This window comes from Symphalangus syndactylus, chromosome 1 (genome assembly GCF_028878055.3).
Source record: "Symphalangus syndactylus isolate Jambi chromosome 1, NHGRI_mSymSyn1-v2.1_pri, whole genome shotgun sequence".
NCBI lineage: Eukaryota > Metazoa > Chordata > Mammalia > Primates > Hylobatidae > Symphalangus > Symphalangus syndactylus.
Window position 1 is genome coordinate 157,099,242 of NC_072423.2, and position 6,814 is coordinate 157,106,055.

Sequence of the window (6,814 nt, forward strand, 5' to 3'; positions counted from 1 at the left end):
AAGAAGGCTTCTGTGATATAAGAAAATGAAACTGCCGTGCAAGACGATATAATTAGAAATAATTTGAGGCCGGGCGCGGTGGCTCACGCCTGAAATCCTAGCGCTTTGGGAGGCCGAGGCGGGCGGATCACGAGGTCAGGAGATCGAGACCATCCTAGCCAACACAGTGAAACCCCGTCTCTATTAAAAATACAAACAATTAGCCGGGCGTGGTGGCAGGTGTTTGTAGTCCCAGCTACTCGGGAGGCTGAGGCAGGAGAATGGTGTGAACCTGGGAGGTGGAGCTTGCAGTGAGCCGAGATTGTGCCACTGCACTCCAGCCTGGGTGACAGAGCGAGACTCCATCTCAAAAAAAAAAAACAAACAGAAAAAGAAAGAAATAATTTGCTCACCCACAAGGATTTGGCTAAACAACAGAAAAATAAATCAGAAAATAGTACTTTTGAATGTAACACAGGTAAATTCAGGAAGCCTCAAAGTCTAAGGTTTTATTTACATTTTTGACAAGATCATTGAATTGTAAATAACCAAATGTCAGAGAAAGACAACCACTTATTTTATCTCTAAAAAAAAAAGTATAGTGAGAACACAATCTTAGAATAAAGAAGTCCTTCTTAATTTGAATGTACCTCTATTAAAACTTATCCCATATCTTCTTCCTCCATTTTTGTGTCTGGGGAAAAATTTTCCATCCTAATCAAGGCCCATTAATCAACATAAGGGGAACTGCTGCTGAGGCCAGACTTCATCTCTGATTTTCCTGAATCTGGGACTTTTCCCAAAATTTAATTTGCAAACTTGTAGTAGAGTATACATTTTGTTGTCTCAAGGATTTTAATTCGTTAGTTCCCTTTGTAGTATAAGTTAATTCCTGTTGTTCACCTTGTTATTGTCACATAATGTATTCCTCCATTAAATCAGACATTTATGAAGTCATTCTTTGCTTATTGCTTTCAGACAAAAAGTCAAAACCCTCCACTCATCTGATGATGGTTTATAAACTTTCTATGAAGTTCCACAGTCACTCAATATTTTATAGTATTGTCATTATTATTATCATAAGTTCTGAGTAATTTCTCAGCATATAAGAGACATAAAAAGATGGATTACATTATATGATGTGTATTGGAGTTGGGAAGATTAAGAGTCAGCAGGACCAACACATAAGGTATTGCTGTATTCCAAGATTAGCTTGTTGCACATAAGAAATTGGATAACTCTGAATAGAAATGAAAACAGGGGCTCTAGCAGGCATGCACAGGCTCACATATGCACACACACACTCCTGTATCACTCAGGGAATCAGCTCCATGTTCCTCGTCCTTGTCCCACATCCTCCACACCTTCATCTCCTTACTGTTTCCTGTTTCTCCATTATTCTCTAAAAGGTGTGCTATCTTTGGGATAGAAATGGTGTTGGTAGTAATAAAATTTTGGACTTAAATCCTCTTTGTGCCACACACTAGCTTAATAATTTAGGGGAAATTGCATATTACTCTAACCATAAATGCTCTCCTATTAAAATGGGAGATAACCATGCATTCCATTCATGGCTATCATGAGGATTAAATCTGACTACACAGAATTCACAAACACTATTTGGAACATACAAATCGGTGCAATTTCTTTGGGGGATAATTTGATGAATTTATTTTTAAAAATAACTGTGTGTTAGGTTAGACCAACTTGGAATAACAAATAGATTCACAGACTGTTGCTCAGTAAGAAGGAAGTCTATTTCTTAATCACCCAGGAGTTTAGGAAGAGTGTTCAGCTTGGTGTGCTGAATTTCTTTCAGGACATTCGGATCCCCAGGATAATAGCAGGGTAGGCACCTTCAGAACATTTTTTGAAAATATCTGCATAGGAGAAAGAGAATAGAGTTGTGTGCAAGGGAGGATTTTAAGGAGCAGAACAGGAAGCAGAAAAAGCACCCCCCGCCACGTTCCTTTGGAGATTCTACCATCTTTGGCAGATAACATATTTTGGATATTCTACCATTTTTGGTCATATGACATTTCTCAGTCTCCCTTGCAATTAGCCATCAGATCACAACAAATGGCAGGGGACACTGAGAAACGTCATTCAACCAGAGACAGCAGAATGGAGTTTTGCAGACATCTTGCTCTGTCTCCCACAACCACCTACAGAAATAAAGACACACGTAAGTGAAGATATCTGTACAAGAAAAAGCGCTTCCAGTTTATTCTAGCAAAATAATGGAAACAAAGTAAATATCCACCAACAGGTGACCAGTGAAGTAAGTTACTGTGAGCTTATAAAATGGATTATTATGAAGCCATGAGGAAGAATGAGTAGATATTTGTAGGTACTTTAGCACAAATTACTGTAAACTGAAACAAACGCAGGGTACAAAACCATGTCTGTACTATACCCACATTATATATGTACATATAATAGGATACTTTATCTTAAGTGTAATGCATATGAATTTTTTTTCTTTTTCTTTTCTTTTTTTTTTTTTTTTTTTTTACACAGGGTCTAATCTGCTGCCCAGGCTGGAGTACAGTGGCACAATCTCAGCTCCCTGCAACCTCCACCTCCTGGGTTCAAGTGATTCTCCTGCCTTAGCCTCCCAAGTAGCTGGGATTACAGGCACCCGCCACCACGCCTGGCTAATTTTTGTAATTTTAGTAGAGATGGGATTTCATCATGTTGGTCAGGCTGTTCTTGAACTCCTGACCTCAAGTGATCCACCCACCTCAGCCTCCCAAAGGGCTGGGATTACAGGCGTGAGCCACTGTGCCTGGCCTGCATATGAAATTTATGTAAAAATATGACCCTTTGTGTGATTTCTATTTGATGGACAAACCAAATCCCAGGAGGATACATTATGAAGCAGTAAAACCAGTCTGGTAGCTTCCACTTCATCATTGTGGTTTTTTTAGCCAGAATTTTCCAAAGGAACAGAGCCAATAGGGCAAATAAAAAGAGATTCATGATGAGGAATTGACTCACAGGATCAGAGAGTCGAAGTCACATAAAGTGCCATTTGCAAGGTGTAAACCTGGGGAAGCTGTAGGTGTCATTCAGCGTGAACCCAAAGTTCTGCGAACCAGGAGCATTGATGGTGTAAGCCCTAGTTCGAGGCAGGAGAGGAGCGACCTCTCAGCAGAAGCAGTTAAGCAGCAAGAAAATACAGCCTTTCTCTGCTTTCCACTCTCTGCAGGCTCTCCCAGGGTTGGATGAGGCCCACCCACACTGGGGAGCGCCATTTGCTTAATTCACTCTGCCCATTCCAACGCTAATCTGTAGTGGAAACACCCTCACAGGCACACCCAGAATGGTGTTTAACCAACTAATTGAGCACCCCTCAGCCCAGTCGACTTAACTCGTAAAATTCACCAATCACAATCATCTACCTAAAAGTATATAAGAGAAAGTTAAATATTCATTATGAGTTGCAGAGACTTGCGAGTGAGGAATCTTTCAAGAGGTTGCTATGCATTTTTTCAATTGGATCAAGGGTGCTTCTCCTCAAACTTGGACATAGTGGGAGCAGATTCCTGGAAACACCATATTCCTTGGTATTTGTGATGTGCAGACTGGTACCTTCTGGCCGTCTAGAAAGGTCTCGATGTCTGTCTGGCTGCACTGGCCTGAGAGGGCAGGGAGGAGAATGAGAGGGCTTGCCCTGCTGTGAGTGAGTGATTGGGCAAAGGTGCACACCTCCCATGCAGCCCAAAGGGACCCAGTTTCTGGGCACAGCTGTGGGATCATTTGACAAGGACCCACCCAGGAGGGCTTCCTGGGGCAAAACAACCTCAGCAGGAAGAGCTGCATGGCTTGGTGTGGATGCAAGACTGAGGAAAGGCATTGCAACAGAACAGGATGTCCAGCACCAGGCTCCTGCAGGTAGAGGTCCTAGTGGAACAATGCGGGAGGAATTCAGGAAAGGATCCTGGAAATAAAAACTGCGTAACTGTCGTCTCTGCCGATGGAATCCCCACACCAGATTACAGCCACATCTGTTTCCCACACTGGAGAGATGAATGAGGTCTGCTGAAATGGAGTGAAAATCTGCAATTTTGATGTTAGAATACACTGAACTTTGCGTGCTCATCTATGAGTGCCCAAAATAGATTTTTATTTCCCCAAATGGAATGGAAAACCTTTAGCATCTCTCCAGGATGGGCAAGTTCTACAAAGCTGAATGTATCTATTTTCTAGGGATGCGTTCACAAAATACCAGAAAGCAGGCTTGAACAACAGAAACCTATTGTCGTACAGTTCTGGAGGGTGGAAGTCTGAGACCAAGGTGCCAGAGGGTTGGTTCCTTCCAGGAACTATGAGGGAGAACCTGTTTCAGTCCTCTCTCCTAGACTCTGGTGGCTTGCTGGCAACTCTAACCTTCCTTGCCTTATGGAAGCATCACTCATCTTTTCTCTCGTCTTCACCTGGTGTTCTCCCTGTGTGTGTGTGTGTCCAAATGCCCCCTTTTCACAAAGACACTATTCAACTTGCATTAACGGTCACCCTATAACTTCATCTTAACTATTATCATCTGCCATGACCCTATCTCCAAATAAAATCACATAGGAGGTCCTGGGGTTAGGACTTCAATATGTGGATTTGGGGGGAGGTGTGTTAGTCCTTTCTCATGCTGCTGATAAAGACATCAGGAAAGAGGTTTAAAGAACTCATGGTTCCACATGGCTGGGGAGGTCTCACAATCATTGCAGAAGGCAGAGGAGGAGAAAAGCACATCTTACATGGCAGTAGGCAAGAGGAAGTGGGTGCAGGAACTCCCATTTATAAAACCATCAGATCTCATGAGACTTATTCACTACCGCAAGAATAGCATGGGAAAGACCCGCCCCCATGATTCATTTACCTCCCACTGGGTCTCTCCCACAACATGGGGGAATTATGGGAGGTACAATTCCAGATGAGATTTGGGTGGGGACACAGCCAACCGTATCAGGTGGACAACCTGTAACACCAGATTAAAGGGGACCACTCTTAAGAAGGGATAAAATGAATTCTGCTTGCAACCCTGAGTGATCCTACCATGAGAAATCAGTTTTTTATGGAAAGATGCACACCCCTAAGGATACTTACACCTGGGAAATGCGAGAGGTATTTCAGGAAGGACTCGGGAGAAATAGTCAGCAATAGTCAACACTGGAAACCAGTATTAAGTGTGAGAACACATAGGTTTCCTATTGAATCCCTTTGTTCTACTTGATCATTTGAAGGCACCCATATGTTTTCAGCGTAAAACACAAAATAGTGGAGCAAAGAGAGAACATGTTCACTTCCTCCAACCCCTACAGGCGCTCAAAACATACCAAGGCCCCATCCTCCTCCCCATAGGCGTCTCACTGAAACCCCCTACAGGTGCTCAAAAGGTACCAATGCCCCGTCCTCCTCCCCATGGGCATCTCACTGAAATCCCCTGCAGGTGCTCAAAAGGTACCAATGCCCCGTCCTACTCCCCATGGGCATCTCACTGAAACCTCCTACAGGTGCTAAAAAGATGCAAATGCCCCGTCCTCCTCCCAATGGGCATCTCACTGAAACTGAAAGTCTGGGAGGGTAAGAACACATTCCCCCTAGTTTATCTTGCATCTCCAGTGCTGGCCTCGGCGTGTCACTGCACAGAAGTTGGTGAAATTGCTCCACGTCACTTGCTGATCTGTTCACTGTGCCTGTGCACATCAGATCACAGATGCCCTGTCTTAATCCTTCCTGGTTTGACAAGAGTGCCGGCTCTTTCAAGGCTGACTTCAGGTGTAGGTCCTTCTACCAAGCCTCCCCTGAATACCCTAGGCTGAGCTTTTCTGCTTCTCTGGCATTGACGTCCACACTGTGTCGTTTGCAACTTTATATTTTCTACCTGCGCCTTCGATTTGCTTTGCACGCATCTAACCTTCTTAATACCGACACCGCAAGTTTGCACAGAAGTGGCTGTTCTCAACCTGCCCGGGCACTTCATGGACATCCCAGACATTTACCATCATTTTGAAGAGCACTGCTGTCCAAAGGCGTTCTGTGACTTCAGATTCAGTGCACAGTTACAAAATCAAAGTTAGATGAACTGGTAAAAAATCTCTACTCCACTCAAATAAAATATTGTGCTAATTATTATTTCAAGTAGTTTCTGAGGTTTTTTATCAATTGTTCCTTTAGATACAATTATTTCTCAATATGAATAGTATTTTTCAAGTATGATTTTCTTCATAAGAAACCTCATCATTCAAGAGCACTAAGCTAAATTCTGCTCATAGATTTTCACTATTTGCCCCTCGTGTTTTCTGATGGTCTATTATTTTTCTTGAAAAACTAATCAAAGCCAGTTAATGATTTGTTACTTGAGGACAGAAATCATGTGATTTTGAGGCCACTGTGCGTATTGTTAAATTGTTGGTTGTGCCCTTTTATCGATTTCCCCCTGTGTCTGTGGCTTTAGAGACTTTAATTTTGGGCAAAACACAAACACCTGAAATATGCCTGGAAACGTCAAGGTTCCCGGAGGGCTGAGAATGCGCCTGTGCCCGGTTCTGAAATACGCTCGGAAAGGCCGAGGTTCCTGGAGTGCGGAGCGCACCCTTGTGTCCTGTTCTGAAATACGCGGGGAACGCGGAAGTTCCTGGAGTGCCTAGCGCACCCTTGTGTCCTGTTCTGAAATACGCGGGGAACGCGGAAGTTCCTGCAGTGCTGAGTGCACCCCCGTTTCCTGTTTCCTGTTCTGAAATTTCCCGGAAACGTCGAGGTTCCGGGGCGCTGAGCGTGCTCTTGTGTCCTGTTCTGGCTATGAAGGTCCCAACAAATGTCTTGGGGCAGGTGCTAA

General features: G+C 43.6%; 1 long non-coding RNA gene across 1 annotated transcript; it reads right to left on the reverse strand.

Moving 5' to 3' along the window:
* Window positions 1-1,638: 1,638 nt before the first annotated feature.
* LOC129491184 (uncharacterized) lies at window positions 1,639-3,922 on the reverse strand. Its single transcript, XR_008660475.2, has 3 exons — window positions 3,785-3,922; window positions 3,384-3,620; window positions 1,639-1,859 (listed from the first exon to the last, which is right to left on the reverse strand). It is a non-coding gene; the product is annotated as an uncharacterized lncRNA (long non-coding RNA).
* Window positions 3,923-6,814: the final 2,892 nt, after the last annotated feature.